Source organism: Vicugna pacos, unplaced genomic scaffold (assembly GCF_048564905.1).
Source record: "Vicugna pacos unplaced genomic scaffold, VicPac4 scaffold_20, whole genome shotgun sequence".
Classification (NCBI taxonomy): domain Eukaryota; kingdom Metazoa; phylum Chordata; class Mammalia; order Artiodactyla; family Camelidae; genus Vicugna; species Vicugna pacos.
The window spans coordinates 16,253,430-16,279,119 of NW_027328741.1; the positions used below are offsets into that span (position 1 = coordinate 16,253,430).

The 25,690-nt window shown below is 45.9% G+C and overlaps 1 protein-coding gene across 1 annotated transcript in view; it reads right to left on the minus strand.

Annotated features, from left to right (window-relative positions):
• Positions 1-216: 216 nt before the first annotated feature.
• Positions 217-25,690, minus strand: part of LOC140693820 (uncharacterized) — a 49,467-nt gene continuing 23,993 nt past the window's right edge. The window contains exons 14-18 of the mRNA XM_072957446.1: positions 24,222-24,347; positions 19,504-19,590; positions 16,690-16,840; positions 15,825-15,932; positions 217-374 (exon numbers count right to left, since the gene is read on the minus strand). The gene's annotated coding sequence lies outside the window, so the exon portion shown is untranslated. The remainder of the gene's footprint in view (positions 375-15,824; positions 15,933-16,689; positions 16,841-19,503; positions 19,591-24,221; positions 24,348-25,690) is intronic.

The window sequence follows — 25,690 nt, forward strand, 5'->3', positions numbered from 1 at the left end:
AGCAGCCATTGGGGATGGCAGTTAGCGGTTGGATTCCAGGTGGAATGTTGGTGTGTACCGCGAGGCTTGTTGTGGCTGGTGGATCCTAGGTAACCGGGCAGAGTTCTGTGGGTGGATCAGTGCGATGGAGGGGCTGCCGCCCTCTGTGGAGCTTGGCTTAGGTCTTTGGTCCGGGAAGCTGTGTCAGTTCGAGATACTGCTGCTGCCCAAAGACCTGAGTTCACGGGTCAGTTTCCAGAACCTGAAAGGGCAGACAGTGGAAGATCTGCCTGTCTTCAGCTTACTGGAGAGGCTCCGAGGTCCTTTCAGACTTGCCCAGTCCTGTTGAAGTCGACTTTATGGGAGACACGAAGAGAAGCTGGCCGAAAACATGGCTGCACGGATTGAGGAGAGATGCGAACACATTGATGAGAGATGTTCTGCTACAATAGAGAATACTGGCCTGGAGACAGCTGTAGAGGATAGCAGGCTCGAAAGGCATTCATGAGACATATTGAACCTCGCTGATACTAGCAGAAACATACGGAGGGCCACCGTGGACTGGAGGAAGTTCCTCAATTCTCTGCTCCAAGAACGGGTCCAAGATCCCTGACGTCTAAAGAGAAGAGATGGCAGAGATGATCAAAACGCTCATGTTCTTGAAAGAGGTCAGATAATCCACACGACCCAAGGGGCAATTCCAAGCCATTCAGATCAAAGTGCACCAAGCCCAGGTAAGCCTTTTCCCAGGTTTGGGCCTAGCTATCAAGCACTTGCTCTTCCCTCCCCTCCACTCAGGCATCCATTTGGAGGGATCAGTACCTGAGCTGCAATGAAGCCAGTAAGAGAAGAGCAAGCCCCTCCTAGGATCAGAGTTCCTCTAGCTTCATCCTCTGTGAACAACAGGGAACCCCATAAAGGTCAAATACTCTCGTATGAAATAGATAGGAATTGAATACTTAGCTCCCACAAAGAAACGATGGCCTTCCGCTAGATTCAGCAAATGCTGGGTTGATGTCTTCTCTGGGGTGAAGGGAGTGTGGTAAGTGAGGGGAATCTTTGACTGAACTTGAATCTGTATTAGGCCTCCGTTTTTCAAGACAGTCTAGGTAAATATTAGAAGTCAGATAGTGAACGGAACTGTAAAAGTCGCCAATGACATGAAAGACACAGCTTATGTGGACCGTCTTTCAATTGAGTCAAGCCCCCGGGGGCAATCTATCATGGGGGTGCAGACTTGGTTGCATTCAAGTGCTTTAGCCAACGTGATCGGATGATTAAGCGTTCTCATCACTGATAGAAGAACACCTGGTTCTCAGTAGCCTAGCATAGCTGCAGCAGGGTTCTCATAGCTATAATGCCTCTAGGTTCTTTGGATTCAAAGCTAAATGTATATATTTAGTTCGTTTCCTCTTGTATTTTCCTTGAGAGGGATGTTACACCTTGAAATGCCAACATTGACCAGTAGGTGTCATCGGGAGTAAAGGGCACCACATGCACAAGTGAATCCAAGCTTGGGGGTTATTTCATGTTTCCATTAGTTATTTCATGGTTCCTGTTGGTTTCGGAGGCTTCAACAGTAAAGAGTTGACATGACCCCTTTAACAGTTCGGACTGCTACTTTGCATTCTATCTGTCTATGTTTTCCTTAGAGCTGACAAAATGTTACCGAAATTGACAAGTCTGGCTTCTAGGTCGATTTAGTATGTTTCAGAAACTAACTTCATTTTCGTATAACTCCCAAAACATTTATATCAATTCTATTAAATTTTTAAAGACTGCAAATGAGATATCAACACAATGTCAAAACTGGAGTCTTCGGACAATCCCTCCCACCACGGCTGTATAGAAACAAAGAGATAAAAAAAAATCACATTTCTGTGAAATGTATCTGGAAAGTGTTGATTCATCGATGCCCAGTTGACAGAGAAGCAGTGCAACCTGCGCTCACTCGCTCCCATGAACACAGCAATGGAAACATCCACTCACCCAGCCCTTGGCACAGGACACTTGCCGAAGGGAGGTCTGTTACTTCCAAAGACAGGATGAGGCCACAGAACACCTGGAAGCAGGAGAAGGAAAAGCAGGGAATGGATACCAGTGCATGGTCTGAGCCCTGTTGATGGAGCAGTAAATGTGAAACTCTCTTTAACTTGGACGCACACTCTCAAGCGGACAGGAGACATGGGATTGAAGGTGATGCGCTGAGTGTTAGAAGAGTGCACAGCAGATGCTTGGCTGACAGAACTCAAAGAATCCAGTGCAAAATATCCCCACAGTTGATTCTGAGACCAAGCTCCGAGCTGCCAAATTTGAGGTAGCAGAGGCAGCGTTCAGGGAGGGATAGGGCTACGGATGGTGGCACACGCTGAGTCTCAGGGATCTGGAGTGCGTTGTGGGATGTGGTGGGTCCTATCAAGAGAGCAAACCGACCTGGGACCCCAATGAGCAAGCAACCACCCTGGCGCGCGCAGTTGAAATTATCGATATGTCCCATGGCCACACCCAGTGCATCTGCAGGACCAGAGACCAATTTGGCATTTTGCCAATAGAGCATGTGTGGGGCTGAATCGGAGATATTGTGCATCGGGTCTGAGGGATCCAGGGGGCCTTGGGTTTGAATTCAGAATGAAAAGCCTTAGGATCTGCTACATTCATAACCTGGGCTGTGATTATGGTTTGATTTGAGGCTCAGGATGTGCAACAGCTCTGTGGTTGCCTTCGTGCACCCGTGCCACAAGGATGAGAGGACAAGGAAGTGTGGTCCAAGACCACAGCGTGAGAAGAGGAAGGATTTCCTTCAGTTTATCTCTCAAAAGCGGATGCTACATTTTGGATGGCACCGGCACAGTTCGGCAGCGAGGACACCAAGTTCGGGCTGCGGGATCATTCCAGCAGGCCCTGATGTGTGACATCCATAGATATGCTTCCACTGGTGTTTCTGTAGACAGAGAAGCTCTTGGAAGAACTGGTTTCAGTGCGACATTCCCGTGGCACTACAAAGCACAAGCGCACTCACACTCTGCTCTTCTGGAAACACTCCAAAATAACAGAGAGTAGAATGCAGAGCTGAGAACCTTTAGAAGCTCCATTTCCACCAGAGGAAGTGTCCTGTGCTCTTTCAGATTTGTGAGATAAGCGTAATCAAAGTGAGATTATCTAAATCGAAATAGTATGGGGTGTTCATCACAACAAAGGCAACACCAGCAATTGGAGATAGACCAGACAGCACACACAGGAACAGAACATGGCATCAATGTCTAGGAGAAATTGTCCTCACAGAAATCCCATGGAATTGCGTAGAGACAAGTGTCTAAAATTTTCACTTAACAAAGCCCTAGAAGACTACATTAGATACCTGATATTACGTGATCAGTAGATTTGAAGTAGTACAGTAAAAGAAACAATAAGTACCATTTTCAGTTCCAAAGATATTGAAGGCCCAAAAGATAAGCTTTCAAACAACTAGACTGCAAAACGCTATCCAGACCAAGTGTTGAAAATGGAGGTCAGGAAATCACTGAAAAACATCAGAGTCTCAGAATCACAAATGGCATAATACCAGAAAATGGGGAAAATAATATCTGAAGACGAGCCAAAGTATATCAGAATACTCAATTGATGTGAATATATCAGGGCTAAAATTCAGTCCTTAGCAGACTAGATAATGCAGAGGGACGCGTGAATGACTGTGAAGACAGGGGAACAGAAATCCCTCGGTCAGAAGCAGACATAGGAAAGCAAGTGCAAACCAATGGAAATATTTGTGTTGAATCCTGGGTTAATACAGGGCATGAAAGACTAGAATTCATTAGAGTCCCAGATGGAAAAGCAAGAGATAAAGAAACAAAAAATGTCTGAGAACTTATCTGTAGGATTATCAGACTGAAACTTGCTGAAAGCCAAGAAAGAGTCATCTATGCAAATTCAGGAAGTACACAGCGTCCAAAGAAGGTGGAATCCCTATAGACCTACCAGCAGCGGTATGATTCAAATCAACAAAGTTCACGAATATCCCATTGATTTAAAATTCACCTGGAGGAAACAACATAATCACAATGGAACCTCCAGAGAGGTTTCAGCTGATACCTCGGCAGCAATATTGTAGGACAGGGAGGAGTGCCAGGACATAATTCACATCCTGAATGGGAAAATGCTGCCATCTAAGGTAGCCTATGACACATGACCGCCATTTCTAATAACGGCAAAACTAGAGAATTCCACAGACCGGCAAATCTTAAAAGAATTCAGCAGTTCAAATCTTATCCTACAAAAATGGTTGAGAAATCTACCCTGAATAAAAAATCAGCAAGGTGAAGTGGAAAGAAGAGACCTTTATTGGAAATGCAAGAAGAGCATGAGTAGCAAAGAAGAAACAAGAAGAATGCAAGGAGGACATCAAAACCCTAAAGTTGGGAGAGGTAAGCAGGAAATCATTGGTGATTGGAAGCACTATCTTAAGTGAATCAGCTTATATGACTCTCTGAAGCGAACCGAGAAATTCATGGCCTGATGTTTTTGCAAAACTAACGGTATGCAGGCCAACAAAGATTCAAACAAACAAACAAACAAGCACCAACTGTGTATGGTTGGCTGACATATACCAAAGGAACCATGATTATTCAAAAGAAAATACTCAAGGTGATGTCAAGGATCATTCAGCACGCATCGACCCAGTATAGCGGCTTGCATGTACTCAACACACTTGTATTTGGAAATCAGAGGCGTGCATTCATATTCGTAAATATTGATTCTTAAGAGCATATCGTGACCTAACCCAAATGCCAATTTGGAAGAAAATATAGTCCTAGTCCGTGATATAGACTTGCATGTCTTCCAACAGGATGAATGAATGCCATATTCTTCCCTATGTAGAGAAGAAATGGCATAAGCCTATAACAAAAACAATTAGCTCTGCAATAGTGTACTAAGGGCAAAAAAGACAGACAGTAAAGTGCACATTGGGGTTGGTTTCATTTCTTGGAATTTCAGCCCCCATGAACCAAATGGATCCATGTCCTGAGAGTGCGGGTGTTTCAGCAGAAATCAACCGACGGATATGTGTTCCGGGTGTACGGATAATATAGGAACATAAGTTTCCTTTATTGGGTCTCTGTGTGCTGTGAACTGTTAGAAAGTTTAAAGACGTGTGAAACCATTAACTGAAAATGGACACACTTCCCTCAGTTGGTACTGTGCATACAGATCTGGACCAAAGAAAGAGGGAAGAAGAAAGGCCCATGGGATGCTAGTGGGTAGAATCACATTTACCTTAGGAACCTCTCGTCGGATGCAGCCCCTCCCCCAACACTGACAAGATGCAGCAGCCATTGGGGATGGCAGTTATCTGTTGGATTCCAGGTGGAATATTGTTGTGTACCGCGAGGCTTGTTGTGGCTGGTGGATCCTAGGTAACCTGGCAGAGTTCTGTGGGTGGATCAGTGTGATGGAGGGTCTGCCTCCCTCTGTGGAGCTTGGCTTAAGTCTTTGGTCCGGGAAGCTGTGTAAGTTCGAGATACTGTTGCTGCCCTATGGCCTGTGTTCACGGGTCAGTTTCAGAAACTTTAAGAGCAAACAGTGGAAGAAATGCCTGTCATCTGCTCACTGGTGATTCTCCGAGGTACTTTCAGAATTGCCCAATCCTTTAGAATTTGACTTTATAGGAGACACGAAGTGAATCTGGCAGAAAAGATATCTGCATTGATTGAGGAGAGATGCTATCTCATTGATGAGATTTGTTTTGCTACAATGAATAATACTGGCATGGAAACAGCTGTAGAGAATACCAAGCTTGGAAGACATTCATGGACATATTGAGCCTCGTTGATACTGTCATTAACATGTGGAATGTGAACGTGCACTTGAGGAAGGTACTTAATTCTCTGCTCCAAGTACATGTCCAAGATTTCTTCCATCCAAAACATAAGAGAAGATAGAAATGATAGAAGCTCTCATGTTCTTCGAAGATGTCTTGAAATTCCAAACGTTCCACGGGGCATTTACAAACCACTCAGACGACCAAGCACCAAGCCCTGCTAAGCCTTTTCCCAGGGTTGTTCCTTGCTCTCAAGCACTTGCTTTTCCCTCCCCTTCACTCAGTTATACATTTCAGAGAATCAGCCCTTGAACTGCATTGAAGCCAGTAGGAGCACAGGAAGACCCTCCTAGATTCAGAGTTCCTCCACCTTCACATTCTGTGCACAACAGTGAACTCCTCCATGGTCAACTACTCTGGACTAAAATAGGTTGGTTTGAATTCTTAGCTCACACTGTGAAATGATGACCTTCCCCCAGGTTCAGATCATGCTGGGGTTATATCTACTTTGGTGTGAACGGTGTTTTGTAAGTGAGTGGATTCTTTGCCTGAATTTGAATATTTATTTATCCTCAGTTTTTCAAAACAGTATTTGTAACTATTATAATTCTGTTATTGAAATGAAGTGTAATTGTTGGCATAGATATGTAGTGACACATTTTTTGTGGACCATTTTTCCCTTCAGGCATGTACCGGGTGCAAATATGTGGTTGCCATATTTGTCAGGTTTAATTGTGTTTCTCAACATAATTGGATGATTAAACATTCTCATCTTTCATAGAAGAGCACATGATTCTCAATAGCCTAGCAAAACTTTTGCAGTGTTCTCGTATCTATAATGTCTCTAAGTGCTATTGAAACCAAGCCTATATAAAAATACATTGTTTGGATTTCTTTGTGCTTTCCTAAATAGTAATGTTGCCCCTTGAATCGCCAACATTGACCAGTATGTGCCATTATTAGGAAAGGGCACCACATGAACAATGGAAACCCATGGTTGTGGTTGTTAATGATTCTAAGAATTATTTCATTTTTTTTCTTAGTGTTGGAAGCACCAAGAGAAAAGTGTTGACCTGCCTCCTTCATGACTTTTGGCTGCTAATTTATATTTTCTGTGTATTTTTCTTATTTGGGTATTTCAAGCTGATACCTAAATATGGCAACTCTGTCTTGTAGTTAGATTTAGTATATTTCTAAAATTATCTTTATTTTGATACACTTCCCATAGTATGTAATTCAATTCTGTTAACTATTTGAAAGTCTGCAATGGAGGTATGTACACATTGTCAGACTTGGAATCTTCGAAAACATCCTTCCACAATTGATATAGAGAAAAATATCTAAACAAGGATCAAGTGTCTGTGAGTTATGTCTAAATTGTGTTAATTTATCTATGCCAAACTGGCAGAGTACCAGTGCAAACTTCGCTCACTCTCTCCCATATATACAGCAAGGTAAACATCCACTCTCCCGGCCCTTGGCTCAGGATCCCTGCTGAATAATGGCCAAACATCTCTTACTTCAAAAGTCAGAAAGAATTCTCACATAACCTGGAAAGAGTAGAAGGCAAAGTAGAGAATGGAAATCAGTACAGGTCCTGACCTTTGGTGAAGGAGCAGTAAAGGGGAAACTGTTTTACTGGGATGCACACTCTAAAGTGGACAGGTCATTTAAGATGGAAGACGATGCGCTGAGGGTTAAAAGAGTGCATAGTGGACGTTTGATTGACATAACTGAAAGCAATAATCACAAAATTTCTCTGCAATTGATTCCCAGACCAATACTCCATCTGCCAATTTTGAGTTAGGAGTGCCTGTGGAATCTGTGTGTTAGGGGTGTGGCTGATGTCACAAATTTATTCCCAGGGGTTTGGAGATTGTTTTGGGCTGTGGTTGGTACTATCTAGAGAACAGATCTGCCTGGGTCCTCTCTTAATATTAAATCTGCTGGCATATGTGTTGTGGATTAGCTTAGTAACCCAGGGACTTTGTCACAGTCTTTTCACATCCACAGTATAATTGCTCATTTTCTCCATAAAGGAGAAATGGTCTCAATCAGAGCCATCTTTATCTGGTTTCTAGAATCCAGGGCAATTTAGTGTTGAAATAAGATTCTATAGCCAAAAGATCTGCAACTTTCATAGGCAGGATTGAAATTTCTTATTGTCCAGTGCAGAGGTTTTTGAAATGCTCCATGCTTGCCTTTGAGTTCCCATGCCTTATTGACAAAAGTTCTTGGAGCAGAGATCTGATGAAAAATAGGAGAATTTGAAGCCTTTCCATCAACCTTGCCTACCACATGCTAATGCAACTATAGTTGTGGTGCTGACCCAGTACTACACTAAGGACCCAATTGTGGCACTGCAGGATTGTTTCAGCAGGTTCTAATGCGTGACATCATTAGATTTGTTTCCACTTTTATTTTTGTTTGCAGAGAACCTGAGGGAACCCACTATAAAATTTTGACTTTTCCGTGGCAACAGTGAGGACGAATGCACTTTCATGAGTGTGTATTGGAACAATTCCCTCTCCACATATCCAGCCTGCAGCCCAGAAACCATTTGGAAACCTCTATTCCAGCAAAAATTAGTAGTCCCAGCACTGTCAGAGCTATGATAAACATTTAACCAAAATGACACTCTGCTAACTTTACTAGAATAGGTTATATTCACCACAACAAAAACCGCAGTAGCAATCATAGATATAACAGGCAACAGACACAGAAGGAATGCATGGCATCATTACATACCAAAAACAATCCTCACAGCATTAAAACTAAATGTGCACAGAAATGATTTCACTTTCAAAAGCTGTTCAAGTCTATAATAGATAACTGATAATCCTTAACCCATAGCGATAGAGAGATATAATAAAGTTAAAAGAACTATTCCAAATTTTCAAAAAACAGGAGTCTCCTGAAAGAACATCCAATGTATTAGACCCCCAAAATTTAATAGAACATGACTTGAAAAGGGAGGACATAAAAACATTGAAGGAAATCTTGAGTCTATGAATACAAATGCAGGCTAGTATAAATGGAAAGAGAAACACTTTAGATGAGCCAAATATAATCAGAAAACTCAATGGTGAGAATAGCTAAGCTAAAGACAGTCCAAATCGGACTAGATAATGCACAGGAACAAATAAATGACTTAGAAAACAGGATAACCGCAATCACTCAGTCAGAACACGACATAGAAAAGCTAGTGAAAACCAATGCAAGCAATGTAAATGAAATCTGGGATAAGAGAAAACATACCAGTGTATGACTCATAGGGATCCCACATGGAAAAGAATAAAGACAAATGGTTTGAAAAGGTATTTGAAGAAATCAGACTGAAATTTTCTTAAACCAAATATAGAACCGGCTATCTCAACACAACAAGCACAGAGCGTCCAAGCATAACGAACCCCAGTAGGCCTACAACAATATATATTCTAATTTAAATGGCAAAAATTGATAATAAGGAAATGATTCTAATTGCACCAAAATAGAAACAAGTGTATTGCAAGAGAACTTTTTAATGTCTTCAGCTGATTTCTCAACAGATAGATTGGTATTTTTTTCTTCCCTCTTTCCTTTTGTGTTGATCTCTATTCCAAGAACTGATGAAAGGCAGATTCCTTCAGTCTAAACAAGATGAATGGGCAGATTCTAAAAGTGTTCAAGTTCTTGGAAGAGGTCATCAGAATCAACACATCTCAAGGGGCTTTTTCAGACAATACAAGAGACCATGCACCAAGCCCTGTTTATCCTTTTCCCAGGAGTGGGCCAATGTATTAAGACTTGCTGTTCCTTCACACTAAACCAGCCATGCAGGTATACCCTCAGTCTGCTACTGCAGGAGAATTAGATCCAGGTCCAATTTTACCAATACTGTAGGGAGAACCTGAGCCTGCTACTGCAGGAGACACAGCACTGTGTCCCATTTCACCAATCTTTCAAGGAGACCCTAGCCTACTCCTGCAGGAGACTGAGAGCCGAATCACATTCCACCAGCTGCATAGGAAGACCATCATGCCTTCACTTGCAATGGATCCAGTAATGTGTCCAATTACACTAGCCTTGTAGGGAGACCTTGAGCCTGTTTCTGCAGGAGAAACAGATCTCTGTCATTTTCCACCATCCCTCCAGGAAGATGCAGGGCCTCCTCCTGCAGGAGACTCAGGAATTGGTCCAATTTCACCAGTCCTGCAGGAAGACTCTGAGCCAATTCCTGCAGGAGACCCAGGACTGGGTCCCATTCCATCAATCATGCACTAAGACCTTGAAGTGGGTCCAATTCCACTAGCCTTGCTGGGTGACCCACAAGCCTGATCCTGCAGGAAAATTAGAGATATGTCATATTCCAGAAGCCCTGCAGGAAGACTGAAAGCCTGCTTCTGCAGGAGACCCAGGAATAGGTCCAAATACGCCAGCCTTGCTGGGAGAGCACAAACCTTATCCTGCAGGTGATACACAGTGAGGTACAATTCCAACAGCCCTGCAGGGATATCCTGAGGCCACTTCGGCAGGAAACACATGACTGGGTCACATTCCAATACCCCAGAAGGGAGACCGTGAGCCTGCTACTCCAGGAAACCCAGAACTTAGTCCCATTCCACCAAACCTGCAGTCAAACACTAAGACTGTATCTGCAGAAAACACAGTGCGGGTCACATAACACCAGCCCTGTAGTGAGACTACAAACCTGCTCCTGGGGGAGACCAAGCCATTCACAGAGAATATGAGCCAGCTCCTGCAGAAGAACAAGAGTTGTGTGACATTCTACCAGCTCTGCAGGTAATCCATAGGCTTGCTCCTGCAGGAGACAGACATCCCAGTCCAATTCCATCAGCCTCTCCAGGGAGAACCCCAGCCTCCTCCTGCAGGAGAGCCAGAACTAGATCCCATTCCACCAACCCTGCATGGAAACACTGAGCTTGCTCCTGCAGCATACCCACAGCCAAGTCATATTCAACAAACCCTCCAGGGAGACACTGAGCCTGCAATTGTAAGAGACCCAGGACTGGGACCAATTCCAACAGCTCTCCAGGGAATCCCTCACCTGCTCCCATAGGAGACTAAAAGCCATCAGTTCTGGTGGGGTCCCTGAGCCTGCATCTGCAAAAGAACCACAGGGTGGAGTCACATTCCACCAGCCCTGCAAAGAGAACAGAACCTGCTACTGCAGGAGACACAGGACTAGGTCCCATCCCACCAACCTTGCAGGGATACCCTGAGCCTTGGACCAAGGAATGGGACAAATTCTGCTAACCTTCTAGGGAGACCATGAGCTTCTCCTGCAAGAGAACCAGAGATGGGTCATATTACAGTATTCTTCCAGGAAGACCCAAGGCCTGCTCCTGCAGGAGATGCAAGAACAGGCCCAATTCCACCAGCCTGAAGGCAGAGTCCAAATCTGTTCTGGCAGGTGACCTAGAGAAGGGGCCCATTCCACCAGCCCTGCAGGGAGACTCTGAGCCTACTACTACAGGAGACCCAGGAATGGGTCCCACTAAACCAACCCTGAAGGGAGACACAGAATCTACACTTGCAGGAACCACAGAGCCAGGACACATTTAATCAGCCCTGTAGTGATCCCTGAGCTGGGACCAATTACACTATCCTTGCAAGGAGACTCTGTGCCTACTCCTGAAGCAGAACCAGTGATGGGTCATGTTCCAACAGCCCTGCAGGAAGACCTGGAGCTGCTTCTGCAGAAGACTCAGGACAGGGTCTGATTCCACCATCCCAGCAGTGAGAAAACTAGCCTGCTCCTGCAAGTGACCAAGGTCTGAGTCATATTCAACTAGCCATGCAGGAAGGACATAAGCCTGCTGTTGCAGGAAACTCAGAACCATGTGCCATTCCAGCAACACTGCAAGGAGACTCCAATCTGGTAGGAGAAAAGGAAAAAAGAAGGAAGAAAATGCAAAATGGCTTGGGGTTGGTCCTTTGAAGAGGGAGCAGCAAAGGAGGGATAGTGCTGGTTGACTGGGTCTCCCTCTTTCCAACGGAGAGGTCAGCAGGATGGACAGGGAACCTCTGAGGCCCAGATGTGTACAGAACCACCCTTGACTGACAGAATTAAGTTAAATGGGCACAAAGTGTGACAACAACCCCCAAACCTAGAAGTGAATCAGGGATGGGAAGGGACAGGCTGCTGGATCCAGGCAGACTCTGGATGACTGTACATAGGTAACCCTGGGGGACTGCAGTGTGCTGTGGACATCTGCTTGGATTGTATACAGGTCAGAACAGCCTGGGCCTCCCATAAAATAAGAAAAAAAATAAAGCAAAGCAATATTGCTGGCTTGCCTGGGGGAAGGGGTGTTTCGTCCTTTGTTTCTGCTGACTCATGGCAACATAACTGGTGATTTCTCAGAATAAGAGAGATGAGGCTCAGCCACAGCCATCATACCCACCCAGGCAGACATGGGGTTGAAACCTGAATATGTACCTGGCAGTTCTGCAACCTCATAGGTGGGACTGAGACTTGTTTACATCCCCAGACATATAGGAAGTTTCTGTCCTGGTGCCTCTACGAACCCACACCTCTAAGACAAGTGAACAAGGAGCAAAGTTCTGGCAAAGAGCAGGGACTAGGGCTGGTGTGGCCATTTGCCTCAAGCCCACCCACAGAGTGTGGAACAGATGTGGAGTGGGGAGTTGCACTGAATATGGGAGCAACCAACCCAACTATTGTGGAGGACTGCTGCACCTGGACACGGCATTGGGAAGGGGCACAACCTGCCCACCTACCATGTAGGAGTGCAGCACCAAGATGCAGCACTGGGAGGAGATGTGACATGTCTACCTACAGGCACTGGGAGCAGCACAGACCAAGGGTGTGACCAGAGGGTCTCTGGAAACAACGAGCTGAGTTCATGAAGCAAGGCAAGGGCAGGAGCTGTGACAACCACAAAACAAAGAGGAGTCCCCATTCAATAGCCAGGGTAGGCTCTGGTTAACAGGTTAATGGCCACATCATTAACCAAAGGGATAACAGACAAAAGGCACAGAAGTAAGACTTGGTAACCACACATATTTAAGAAGGACCTCTTGATAAAATTACTAAGGGCACACAATCTCCACGGGAACATACTCTTTTCTTTTTCTGTTCCATTTTCTTTTACTTTTTAAATGTTACTTCTTAAATAATTTTTATATTTCTATTTTTAATCCCTTTTAAAATTTTCTTTTAAAATACTTTTATTATTATCTTTCAATTTGTCTAATTTCATTTTTATCCTTGTTTTTTTCTTCTGTTGTGATTATACTCTGTTGTCAAATATTTTTTCTTCCTTTAATATTTTAAAAATTCATCCCAACTCAATTGTTATCTTGTTTCAATATGTTCTTCTGTTATTGATTATACTGCTTTTAAAACTAATTTCTTTGTGCTTAGTTTTATTTCTGCATCCATTTTATATAAATAAGTAAACTCTTAAAAGACCACAGTAGATAATTGATACTCCATAAGCCATAGTGCCAGAGAGATATAAGCAAGATAAAAAAGCAGAGCAACCTGTCTCAATTAAAAGAACAAGATAAACCCCCTGAAAGAACAATCAATGAAATAGACATTGATAGTCTACTAGATGATTTCAAAAAAGGAGTGATCAAAGTACTGAAGAAACTAAAAGAGATTGTGTATAGAGACAGAGAATATGTCAAATAACGAAATTGAAACTCTAAAGAGGAGCCAGTGAAAATTGGAAAACTCATTTGCTGAGATGAGAGTTGAGGTAAAGGATGTAAAATGTAGGCTGGATAATTGAGAGGAATGAATATGTGACTTAGAAGACAGGACAACAAAACAGCTGAGAGACAACAAATAAAAACCAATGAAAGCAATATAAGGGACCTATGGAATAACATAAAGCATGCCAACCTACTCATAATGGGGGTCTCAGAAGGAGAAGAAAGAACAAAGGAGATTGAAAAGATATTTGAAGGAATCACGACTGAAAACTTCCCAAACCTAAAGAAGGAATCAGATATCCAAGTACAGGAAACACAGAGCGTCCCAAACAAGGAGGACCCAAACAGACCCACACCAAGACATATTACAATCAGGATGACCAGGGTTGAGAATGGGAAATGATTCTAAAGGCAGCAAGAGAAAAACAAAGAATGAGATACAAGGGAACCCCCATAAGACTTTCAGCTGATTTCTCTACAAAAACAGTAAAGGCCAGAAGGGAGAAGCAAGGTATATTCAAAGTCCTGAATGAAAAAATGATGCAGCCTAGGATACTTTATCCAGCAAGGGTATCCTTTAGAATAGAAGGAGAGATAAAGAACTTCACAGACAAGCAAAAAATAAAAGAAGTTAGCAACACTAAACCTATGCTAAAGGAAATATTGAAAGACCTACTCTAAATAGAAAAGAAGCAGGATGCTACAAAAAGGAGAAAACCATAATTGGAAAGGTGATTGCTACAATGAATTACAACAGAATAACCATGAAATCATAAAAGAGGGCATCTAAATCATTAAGGGTGGGAGAGGCGAGCAAGAAAATATACAGGTTTCTCTCTCTCTCTCTTTCTCTCTGTCTCTCTCTCTTTTTTGTTCTTGGTAGGATGGGTTTGAGCTTATATTACTATCTGTTTAAAACAAACAGATATAGTAATGGGTTAATATATGTACAAAGTAGGTTAACCACAAGCCAAAAAGTTACAATAGAGTCACAAAACTAAAAAGACACCAAGATAATAAAAAGGAAAATTATCAAACCACAAAAAGGAAAAGTAAGGAACAAAGAGGAAATACAAAATGAACTACAAAACAAAGTTCAAAGTGTAATAAACACATTTCTATCAATAATTAATATAAATGTCAGTGGACTAAATGCTTTAATCAAAGGACATAGAGTGCAGAGTGGATAATAAAGCAAGTATCTACAATACGCTGTATAGAAGAGACCCACGTTAGGGAGAAGGACACACATAGATTGAAAGTGAGAGGATTGAAAAAGATATTCCACACAAATGGAAATGACAAGAAAGCAGGAATATCAACAGTGATTTCAAATAAAATAGACTTTAAAACAAAGATTATAAAGAAAGATTAAGAAGGACAATTTATAATGATTACAGGAGTCATAGATGAAGATATTTCACTCATTAACATATATGAACACAACATAGGAGCACCTAAATACATAACAGATAACAAGAAAATACTAACAGATAAAAAGGGAAAATTTGATCGGAACACAATCACAGTAGAAGACTTTAACAATCCATTAACATCACTGGACAGATATTCCATACATAAAATTAATAAGACAACATAGAAATTAAATGATACATTAGAACAATTTGTCTTGGGTAATATTTTCAGAACATTATATTTCCCTAAAATAGAACATACATTCTTCTCAAGTGCACATACCACATTTTCTAGGATAGATCATATACTTTGTCACAAAAGAAGTATTAACAATTTGAAGAAGATAGAAAATATTTGAAGCAACTTTTTCTGACCACAATACCATGAAACTAGAAATGAACTACAGAAAAATAAAGGAGAAATAAATGACAGTATGGAGGTTAAACAACATACTACTTTAAAAAAAAATGGGTGGATGATGAAATCAAAGAAGAAATAAAAAACACATTCAGACAAATGATGATGAAAACACAACCATACAGAACCTATGGGATCCAGAAAAGGCAGTGCTTAGAGGGAAGTTTATAGCGAGAGAATCAGGTCTACCTCAAAAACGAGGAACAACTGCAATAAACAATCAAACTTACCACCTAAAAGAATTAGAAAAAGAAGAGCAAAAATAACAAAAGTAAGCAGAAGGAAGGAAATAATAAAGATCAGGGAGGAAATAAATAAAATAGAGATATAAGGAACATTTGAAAAAATCAAGCCAAGAGATGGTTTCTTGAAAGAGTAAACACAATTGACAAAATTATGTTCTATGCTGGAAATTGACACAACAATGCAAACTGACTATAACTCAATAAAATAAAAATTAAAAAAATAAATATATTAACAAAAGAAAAAAGAAAAGGTAGTTTCTACTCACCAGACTGGAGGAGGGGACTGCAACCCATGCGGGGTCACACCCCATGGGAAAGCCTGGGGTCAGGATCGGAGGAGCAGGGTGCTGTGGACATGATCTGTCACAGGGTTTCTGCAGGAGGGGAGTGTGAGGCATGTGAGCAGGCTGAGGACTGGCCATTTGAGTAAGTTCATGGGCTCTGTGGTGGAGGGGCTCCCCCAAGTTTCTGGACTTGACTCTGGGTGAGTTGGGCAGGTGGACAGTGGCTCAGTGTGAGTCCAAGTCCAGTGGAGGAGGTAGTGAGTTAGATCTAGAAGGACTCCTTCTGGGGTGGGAGGGCCCACAAGGGAGGCAGGAGGCCAAGTCCAGGTGACTGAGAACAGGGTGTGTCCTGCACAGGGCTGCAGGGCAGATGAAAGCATCCAGTCTACAGAAGGTGGAAACACGGTCCATACAAGGGCTCAGCTCAGATGTCACCTCCTCAGAGGAGCCTTCTCTGCCTGCACAGTCTACAGGGACAGCCTCCTCCAAGCACATCTCCCCAGCAGACACCTGCTCCATTTCCTGCATAGCATTCAGGACACGGGCCCCTGCTCCGTACCCAGCCATGGTTCCGCTGCCCTGACGAAAAGCCCTCACAGGAGCCATAAAGCCCTACACGACCTGGGCCCCACCTCTCTGTCTCCTCTGGCACCACTGTCTCCACCTGGCCCTCTTCTCCTCCACTCCTGCACTCCTGACTTCCCCCAGCCTTATGTGCTCTCCAGAGCACAGGTCCCTCCTAACATGCTGTGTGTGCTCACTGTGTCTAATCCACTGCATGCCTCCCACCCAGGTCAGTAACCAGCACACAGTAGGGCTCAGTAAGTAGAGTATGAATGACTCTTACCATGACTGCTGGGAAGGCTTTTGTCTGTGGCCTACAGTGATCACACACCCGTCACACAATCTCTGAGGTCCTACTGTGTTGGGTGGGTTCCAGATACCGGGCACAGCAGGTAGTGAAGCAGTCAGGTCTCCATCCTCATGCAGCAGACAGCCTGGTGGGGGACACAGAGAAAATTAAGTAAAATATACACAATGTCCGGAGGTGATATGTTCCATGGAGAAAAATAAGGTCAGGGAGGACATTTGAGCAGATTCCTGGAGGTGTTTAAGAAGCAGGGGGAGAGAGAGCCTGGCTGAAAGAGCAGCCATCCCAAAGGCCCTAAGGGCAAAGTGGGATGTATGTGGAGGGTCTTAGTTATCCGTGTGAGTTCTTAGTCCTGCCTTGAGTATGTATGTTGCTTTCATTTGTAAACCTTGATTTCACCTTTATAGCAAATTAACCTGCATCATCAGTCTGCATAATTTAGTCAACTCTGTTTCAGGTGTTGTGGGCACAATGGCAGGCTAATTACTTGGGTTGGCAAAGAATTACCAGCGTCTGAGAAGGGTTTAGGAAAGTTCAATAGGGACACTGCTATAGGCAACATCAGGCCACACAGGCAAGAGGTGCCTACACGAGAGCCAATGTTGAGTGTGTGGGATCTGTTATTGGGGGGGTGCTGTGCACACAAGAAGGAGGGGGCTGCATGATCAATTCATGCACAGGTACCTTGTTGGTTGTGAGATCTGTCAGGGGCTTCTCTGAACAAAAGGCTTTACCAATTTAATAAGGGAAGGATGTGAGTTCTCTCTTCCTGGGGCAATGAGGTTTCATAGGGTAAACACACAGCAAGAGAAGATGTTTTATAGCTTGTGGAAATGCAGGTGTGCAAAGGGTCCTGCAGTGGGGAGTGGGAGGTAAGGGGCCACTGGGCTCTAGGCACACAGAGAGCCCATGGGTGAGGGTGTATGACTCTGAAGAGTGCCTGCTGGCTTCACACCAGGGACTTTATGTGGAAAGAGGAGAATCTAGGTTATCGGCACGTGTCTACTCAGTGACCTCCCTAAGCCTAACTCTGTCAGGCACCAGGTGGCTATGAAGTGAACATGAAGGTCCCCACCCTGAGGACCCCAATGAATGAACATCTTGATATCCTCAAGCCCCTTCCCCTGCACCACCGCCCCACCATATCTGGGTCTCAGGCTTTGACACTGACATCAGTGGCATCTTCGTTCCCTACATCCAGCTCCTCTGGACATCTCTGTGATGAGCTGTTCCATGTCAGCAAGCCCCAAACTGAGCTCTGCCTTTACCCCATGTTTACTTCCTTCCTGTGAAGCCCCTCGTGAAGGAGCCACCACTAGCAGGATCCTACAGCTCTGAGGCTCTGCCTTCCCCACCCCTCCGATGTCTCCCAGCCCATGATCCCCTATGGAGGTCCCTATTATCCTCTCCCTCCCACTTCATTCTTGGGATGCACACCAAATCCCTCTTCACAATCTCCCACAAGACAGGTCCAGGTCCACTTGGGGACACTGAGGTGACACAGGCGGATGTTGCTGGGAATGAAGAGCAGGATACTTTAGCAGAGGAGAGGAAAGGGCTTTAAATCCAACAGAACACACGCTAAAGTGGTGGCAAGACACCCATAAAGGGTGAGGCAGGCATCACACTGCAGCCCCGCCCTCTGCTCCCCCAGGGTGCCCTGTGTTTCCTGCTTTGGCCTAGGGGACTCCCCCCTCACTCTCTGTTAGAGGGGTGCCCATCCATTCATTCACACCCTCATTAACCATGTACATGGGTCCTGCTCAATGCCAGGCCTCAGCTAGATGACAGCCCATCCTTGGGGACACAGCTCAGATCTTACCTCCTCCATGAAGCAGTTCTGGATTCCCACCCCCCCTGAAGCTCCTCTGGCCTCAATTGAGACCACTAGGGCTGTGACCACACTCTGATTACATCCCAAGTCTGTGATCTCTGTGAAAGCCCTGGGCCCAATGTAGAAAGAGACTCAGAAAAATGGGGCCAAAACGGGCTAAGAAAAATGTTACTAGTTCTCTGTTACAGAGAAGGGCACTGAGCAGAGAGAGGGCAGTGTCCAACCAAAGCCACAGAGGAGGGTCTCAGTGAGCCCTCCCATGGCCCTGTTACTAGTTCTCTGTTACAGATGAGGACACTGAGCCACAGAGAGGGAACAGAGCCCTGCTATAGCCTTGGCCCCACGACCTGTGTCCTTTATGACTAGCTCCATGCTGCCAGCAGGGGTGTGGGCCTGGAATGGACGTTGAAAGCAGCCTGACCCCCAGGCCCCCTTCATACACAAAGTCAGTCTCAGGAACACCCCTCAAGACCTACCCTATACCCCTGGGATTGGGACCTGATTGCTGTTCCTGGAAGCTGTCTGGGTTTCCCTGTGAATTGCCCCAGGAGGTGCTTGGGACAGCCACAGGGCCCCTGAGGCTTCCTGTCCCCAGCTGAGCAGCTCTGGTCCCCTTGACTGTCCCTGGCCCAGGCCTGATTACACAACGTTTTGGCCGGGTAGCCAGCTGTGGAGATGAGGAAATGGGGGCAACATGCAGATACACGCAGAGGTTCAGGTATTCACTCAACAATCACTGATTCAGGCTTTGCAGTGTGGCTGGCCTGGGCCCAGGCCTGGGTGTCCAGTAGTGAATACAGTCAACCCCTTGAGCCTTCTGGGAAAGCAGTCCTCAGAGAAACGGGCCCTCAGTGCAACCACCCTGCTCCCCATGAACAATCACACTGAGATGAGGCTGCGGCCATGGGTCCCAGTGGAGGATGAAGGGAGGAGGAAAACCCAGAATGGGCACTTACCATGAGCCTGGACACTGGAACCAGATGACCTGGGCTCTGTAATCTGGGGTGGTCACCTCAGCTGTTCTCTCTGCGCCTCAGTTACTTCTGCAGAAATGGATGATAATGCCTGTCCCTGCCCCACAGATTTTCATGAGGAGTCAGTAAGCTTCTCTAAGGTGTGTAGAACAGTGCCTGGCTATGGGTCAGGATCCTGCTCACCTCACAAGAGTCTGTCCCACTTTAAAGATGATAAAGTCAAATCTAAGGGGGTTATGAGACCAGCCTGGGCTAGCCCCCTTCTCATGGTCTGCTGTCCATGTCTCCTGCTTTAACATCATACCTCTGCCCCCATATCCACCCAGCAAAGTAGGTGCTGAGAATCTGAGCAAATCAGAGTATGAATGGAGGCACACCCTCTCCCCATCTTGGGCACCTGGTGTGGTGGGCAGGTTGGGGATATCGGGCTCCTCCAGACTGTCCAGGAGGCCCAGCATGTCGGTCACCTCATTTCCACTCAACACGGAGTAGGTGTGTGGCCAAGGGCCAGAGGGCGCTGGAGTAACCCAGGGTGGGTGGATGCTAGGTAGGTGTGGGAGGCACAGAGTGGCCCCTGGAAGACAGTGTCCAGGCAGCCAAGGGGCAATGAATGAGGGTCCCCAAAAGGGGCAGAGGACAGAGTCCAGCCTGGACACCACCCCCTGCTGGACCCTGATCTGGGGTGAGAATTGGGACAAGCCAGTGCCCCTCTGGGACTCTACATCCAGCAAAGAGGTGAGGAAAAGTTAAGGAGACCGTGCTCCCTGTGTGAGGGCGCTGCTTCCAGGATCCTGGAGGTTCCATAGACCCTTGTGAAGTGGCTGCTGTTTGCAGCCCCATGTGGGCAGAAGAACTGAGGCAGGGAGGACAGAGTGACTCAGGACAGAGCTAGGATTCATCCAGGAGTGTGTGCTGAGCCTCTTGCTAAGAGCAGCCTCTGGGCATTATGGACTCAGGAAGTGTCTTGTCGTCCCTCTTAAGGCTCCTGGCATGTTAGGCAGGAAAGGTCCCAGTGCCCATACCTGGGCCTCTCTGGGTGATTCTGACATGTGGGATCATGATGGTCCTGAGAAAGGAGAGAGAATGTGGGCTGGGCGTCAGGTCTGCATCAGACCCTAATGATGCCCCTAATGTTGTGTGACTTGGAAACTCCCTGACCTCTCTGTGCCTGGCTTTCCAGCCCTGACTCAGAGGGCTGCTGTGATTGGCACACAGTAGGACCTCAATCAGAGGAAAAAGCCAGCCCTTCCCCAGGAACCTCTCCTCTTACATTCCCAAAGCTAAGCCCATGTTCCACACATCACCAGAGCTGAAACTTGACAAACAGGGCAAGTGAAATCCAGCAACTCCTCCCTCCTGCCTGAGGCCCTTCCCTCCTCAGTGACAGTGGCTCTGAGCAGGTCTCTGCATCCCAGAAGTCTGAACTGAGCCTTGTGACCTGGAGGAGTCCCTGTTCCACACAACTTTGTTTCCAGGTCCTTCCAACAAGACACAAGATCACCTGGTCAGTGTCTTAGCTACAAGGTCCTCCCTTTGCAAATTGCCCCATCACACCCGGGCTAGATGATGTGAGTTCCAGAGCACATGACCATCCAAATGATGACTTCAGGGAAACATCCCTGCCCACACTTCACTCTTCAGAGCCCACCTTCTAAACTAAGGGGTAGTGACCCACGGTTGTGCACACTTTTATCAGAACACAGCCCTCACCCACCCACCATTGGAAACACGTGAGAAGCAGAGATTCCCAAGTGCCTGGACCCCTGTCATCCAGAAAGCAGAGGGTAGGATAACAGACAGAAGGGGAGAAAGTACTTTCAGACTATATATCTGATAAGGGGTTAACACCCAAAACATATAAAAAACTCTTACAATTCAACAGCAAAAAACAAGCAATCTGATTTAAAAAGTGGGCAGAGGAACTGAATAGACATTTTTCCAAAGAAGGCACACAGATGTCTATCAGGTACATGAAAAGGTGCTCAACATCACTCACCATCAGGGAAATGCAAATCAAAACCACAATGAGATACCCCCCTCACCTGTCAGGGTGGGTGTCATCAAAATACAAGAGATAACAAGTGATGGTGGTGGTGTGAAGTAAAGGGAAACTTGTGCAATGTTGGTGGGAATGTAAATTGGTGCTATCACTCGGGAAAAGAGTAAGAAGTCTCCCCCAAAATTTAAAATTAGAACTTCCATATGATCCAGCAAGTCCACTGCAGGAAATATATCCAAAGGAAATGAAATCACTATGTCAATGAGACAACTGCACCCTCATGTTCACTGTATCATTATTTACAATAACCAAGATATGTAAACAACCTAAGTGTCCATCAGCAGATGAATGGGTACAGAAAACGTGATGCATATATATGTATATAAAATGGAATCTTATTCAGACATTAAAAAAGTGAAATACTGCCATTTGTGACAACTTGGGTGGACCTTCAGGGTATTATGCTAAGTGAAATAAATAAGACAGAAAGACAAATACCTATGATCTCATTTATATGTGGAATCTACAAAATAAACCGAAACACATAGAAACAGAGATCAGGTTGGTGGTTGCCAGAGGTGAGTCAGGGGGTGATTGAAATTCGGGAAGATAATCAAAATGTACAAACTTCCAGTTAGAAGATAAACAAGTCCTGGGGACATAATGTACTGCAAGGTGACTGTAGTTAACAGCACTGCGTTGTGCATTTGTTAGTTAAGAGAGTACCTCTTAAAATTTCTCATCACAAGGAAAATAGTGTGTCACTATGGGTGATGACAGACGTCAAGTAAAGTTAATGAACGGATCATTTCACAATATGCACATGTAACAAGTCATTATGCTGCACACCTAAAGCCAACAAAGTTATGTGAAAATTGTATCTCAGGAATACTTATGTCAGGAAGCGGGGGTGCGAGCCTGGACTACCTAGTGCAGGAGCTGCCTTTGCCCTCCAACAGCAGAGGGTGGTAGTTGTGACAGAGACTGTAGGTCCCTCAAAGCCTAGAATGTTTACTGTCTGGACCTTCACAGGGAACGAGTGCAGACCCTGCCCTGGAAGACAGTGGTCATGGCAGCAACAAAGGCCTGCCTGTATGCAGGCTCAGCCCAGACAGCTCCTGTGCTCTGCTGTCACCGCATTTACTTCCCTCCACACCCTCAGAGGGAGAGGCTTCAAAGTTCTCACTTTACACGTGAGAAAACTGAGGCTGATTTGCTCTGAATTATTGACAAAGTGGTGGGGGAAGCTTTGAATTCCAGTGTTCTGATTTCAAAGCCACATCTCAGTCCTGATTTTTAGAAGTTGGAGGTCCAGGCACTGGGGACCCTCCACCTTCCTCACTTGTAGTCGTACTCCAGGGCTGCCACTCCCAAGGCGTCTGGGTGAACACATTTAATCCGCTTACTCTGCACCAGCTGAGCCCTTGGCTGCCAGTCTGTTGTCACTGCCTGAAACCAGCTGAGGTTTTACAAGTGAACCATCACCCCCTGCCAGCCCACCTGCCCTGCCATGTGGAGAAGACCCCTCCTAGCCTGGACATTCTAAACCCTTAGCTCGCACATTTGCACAACTGCATCAAAAGGACCCTACTCCCTGTGTGGAGATATCGACAAGGGGAAGGGAGGGGAGTTTGGGGTGGCCGCTTACTGTGAAGGTGACACATGACAGGGACATGTTCATGTCCATAATAGCACTCAATTTGAAGCTTAGAACATGGTCACAGCGAGGGGTAAAAGCTGAGAGACTACAAGGCTGCCTAGAAAGGGGCTTGACTATTGAATTGTAAATGTGTAATTTAATTTAAAAATTAGCCCCCTGGGTGATAAGAATTTGCCCCTAAGGCCAGAATTGGCCACCTGACCCCTGGGAACCCCTCAATTCCAGGATGTAATCATCTGAGCATGGAGGGGGCTTAAATTGGAGTGCTGTCCTCTCAGTCATGGTGCACCTGCCCACGTGTGCACCCATGATCTGCAGTGCTCACACATCAAGGAGGTCCAGGTCATAAGGAAGGGATGACAGACTGTGAGGTCACACGTGTGCCCCTGCAGGGGTGAATGTTGTATAGAGAAGAGCCTCCCACTCTCACCTCCAGGAGGGGTGATGGAGGGAACAGGACTCCTGAGTCCAGAGGCTTAGCAAGCATCCTGGCTGAGGGTGGGGAGGCTGTCCACTCCGAAGTCATAGGTCAGATGGTAGATTGGGGTCCCACCCCCACATCTCACCAGTGAGAACGTCTAGTCTGTTTTCTCTGTAAACTGGAACCCAGTCACCCTCACCCTCAGAACTGGGGGCAGCCTGTGTAAATTACTACACAAAGCCCTGGGCTGTTTCAGGTGCCCGGGGGTGTCCAGCCCCCCTAGGCCCGGCAGGTGGGAGAGGAGAGTTGTGGGTTAGCAGGTGTGACAGCAGAGCTGAGACTTGGCTGAGTGCATGCACTCTAATATCCAGGAACTGGGAGCTACCAGTAGCAAATCTGTTCACTGAGGCCATGTGTACTCTCCCTTGTCATTTACAATCCCCTGTTTGAACAGAGGCCTCTGGAGTCTATTTGCCACATTGTTGCCTGTCACCTCACTGTTGCAGTTCCAGGGTCTCCATTTAGCCAGCTTGAAGGAATAGTCAAACTTTTTCTTAAAACCAGTGACAGAAAACCAAAGTGGCTTTAAGAAGCAAACAGGGCAGGAGAGAATGACTTACCTAACTGAGACATCCACAGGGAGATAGCTTCAGGCAGGTCTGTACCTGGTGCTCAGTGACATCAACAAAAGTCATCCTTCCCCAACTCTGGGCTCTGCCACTGGTGTCATCTTCACATGGCTCTGCCTTTATAAAGCAAGATAGTCACCAACTGCCACAGGCTGACATCACCACCCCTCAACTCCCAACTGAAATAGAACTTCTCTGCTCCCAGGATTCCAGCAACTAGGCCTGACCTCCGTGGAGCCTGATTGGGCTGGTGCCCAGCCTTGAGCCAATCACAGTGGCCAGGGAGGATGGAAAATGCTGATCGGCCAGATCAAGGCCATGTGACCATCCTCTTCAGGAAACCTGTGAGCTGTTCACCTGTTTCCAGCTTGGGAGAGTGTGATGTCTCCCAGAGGATTCTGCTTCTAGCACAACCTGCTGGTGGCACAATGAGCTGGAATGAGCCTGTCTGCTTGGTGACAAGTGACAGGTCACTTAGTGGTTCCTTGCTCCGGGGAGGGAGGCATGTCCACACAGTATTGGGGCTTCAGAGCCAGAATGTAGTAGAAAAGCCTCCTGGTCTCCCAAAAGGTGGGAAAGTGAGCAGTGACACTGGAAAGGCACTCCTCTCTGTGGCCCTTGGCTTTCTCCTTGTTACAGTGGAGAGTGCAGTGCTGCCCCTGACAGCCCACTTCCCTGCTTGGAGGCCTTTGCAACAGGTGGAGAGTGCTTGGAAAAGCCCATTTATTCTGAGGAACTGTTATTGCTCCTGGTGGGATTATTATTTTCATGTCACTTGTGAGGTGGGCCCTGAGGGGTCCCTGATCTGGGGGCACAGACACCCACACAAACTTGGCCCAGTATTGCTGTTCATTCAACAATGTCTTACCAAGCACCTACTGTGTGCCAGATTCCCAGGGTAGAGCAGTGATGTTGACAGCACAGGTCCCTGCCTCACCTCATCTCTGCATCCCAGGTGGGGTCACCAGAGTGGGAGTTCAGGAAGCAGAGGATGTGGCCGAAGCCTTGTGGGAACCCCTGGGTTTTTCTCTGTGCTGAGGACCCAAGCAGCACACCGATTATGGGACTCAGTACCCGCAGGACCCAGCATTGATGGGTAAAGGAGAGGGGCATTTCTACAAGCCCATCCTCACTAACCCCAGGCTCTGGAGGGCAGCTCCAGTCTGCTCAAACCCAGGGGGCATCTTCCTCCATCCTGATCACCCTCTGGTATTACTCCCCGCTCAGATGCAATTTTCCCTGTGGTAGCTACACTCAGAATATGTGTTTGTTTCTCTCCCATGTGGTTAAGTGGACTTCAGATGCATGATAGCGATGGAGTGGCTAAGCCTCTGGGCAGATTGCTGGGTGACCCGTGGAACTTGCTGCACATGGTGAGCTCCCTTCTGTCAACCAATGGGCCAGGCCCCACCACTGTTCTGTCTGTTCTACCTCACTTAACCTGCACAGACACTCTGTGC